General features: G+C 31.9%; 1 long non-coding RNA gene across 1 annotated transcript; it reads left to right on the top strand.

Moving 5' to 3' along the window:
- The first annotated feature begins 626 nt into the window (after positions 1-626).
- LOC110927933 lies at positions 627-1,355 on the top strand. Its single transcript, XR_002586015.2, has 2 exons — positions 627-785; positions 930-1,355. It is a non-coding gene; the product is annotated as an uncharacterized LOC110927933 (long non-coding RNA).
- Positions 1,356-1,708: the final 353 nt, after the last annotated feature.

Genomic DNA, 1,708 nt, shown 5'->3' with positions numbered 1-1,708 from the left:
TATAAAGTATAAACCTAACCTAGCAGGCTAGCACAGTGGAATGGTTACTGGACTGTCGGGTGTGTAATTACTGTTTTCTTAAATGATCATCGTTTATGTGATTGTTAAACCGATGTTTATTACGAATAATGTCATTTTAGGATTCCACTTGTTTTTAAATGAGGCAACATTGTGATCATATCAAGTCCTTTCTCGATGTTTCACGCTTCACGCCTACTAAAACCTCTAATTAGTGCCAAAATAATGTTTTACAATTATACTCTTTTATTCTTTTTCTTCTCAATAAAATTTTCTTCTCAAATGAACCTTCCCCTATATATATATATATATATATATATATATATATATATATATATATATATATATATATATATATATATATATAGAAAAAGTATATCATACATTACGGCTTAACGTACTTCAAGTACAACAACGTGCGTGATTTGTTATATAACATGCGTGATTAATGTTTTCAATATGCGTGATTATTATGTTTCAAGATGCGTGATTTTGTATTTTTGAGTTATAACGTGCGTGATTTTAAAATGAACGTGCGTAATTACCTGTCGTACGTGATGTATGTTAACCTTCCTATATATATATATATATATATATATATATGTTTTTTTGTACATGTAGAGAGCTAGCTACGTCACATGCTTACATAGATGTTGCAGATTACCGGTGTTGGTTTTGACTCTAACTCAGACTGTTGGAATAGAGTTCACTCAAGTGATGGTGCACTAGCATGTCTAGACATCGGGTTGTTCAGACACCGCCGTAAGGTAAGTTCAACTATGTTATGAGCTCATAACATCAGCATTGATCATTTTTACATCCGTCATTAATATGAAATACTAGCGAGAATTATAGGTATATACTGATTTCTGTTTTACTTGCTAATATTGTCTTTATTCATGAACTTGCAGCATTATTGCTTGGTATTAACAGCTTGGCATGGGTGTCACTCAAGGCAATGGATACCTGTTGCTGAAAATGTGCAAAGAGACTTTTGAAGGGGCTAGTGGAATTATTGAAAGCAAACGTTGAAGCTGAGAAAACCAATTGTTGGAAATGTGCAAATAGATTGAAGTTTATGAAAGAAAAAAAGGTTGAACTTGACGCTATATGAGAAGATATTGACAGCCAACGACAAAGCTTGGAAGCGAGGTTATGAAGCAACTACCAACCGAAAATCAAGACAAGTAGAATGTTTATTCTACTTGACACATTGTGTTAACTATATTGTTATTTGAGTCTGGACAAGTGTGTTTAAGTACACTATTTGACTATCAATGATTATTGTTTCGGTGCGATTGGGTGCATATTGATTAATAGCAATTGAATTTACGTTATAAAGTTGCATTTGCTATAAAATAGGTTGCCTTTTTTCTTTTAAAACTATAAGAATGGTTGCATTAAGTCTAGAAGAAGGTTGCCTTTTTGTAATTTAACAATAATAAAAGTTACATTTAAGTATACAAAAAGTTGCATTTGAGTGTAGAAAAAGTTGCATTTTCGTAACTAAACTATAATAAAAGTTGCATTAAAATGTAAAAAAGTTGCATACTAAAAAGGTTTCCATTGATTAGTAAATGCAACACTTTCAAAAAAGGTTACATTAGGTGTTGAAAAGGTTGCATTAAACCTAATGCAACTGCTTCTAATGCAGCCCCAGATAAAAGGTTGCATCAGGCCTAATGCAACA

This window comes from Helianthus annuus, chromosome 3 (assembly GCF_002127325.2).
Source record: "Helianthus annuus cultivar XRQ/B chromosome 3, HanXRQr2.0-SUNRISE, whole genome shotgun sequence".
NCBI classification, from domain to species: Eukaryota; Viridiplantae; Streptophyta; class Magnoliopsida; order Asterales; family Asteraceae; genus Helianthus; species Helianthus annuus.
The sequence above is the reverse complement of the archived record's forward strand: the minus strand, read 5'-3'. Positions and strand labels throughout refer to the sequence as shown.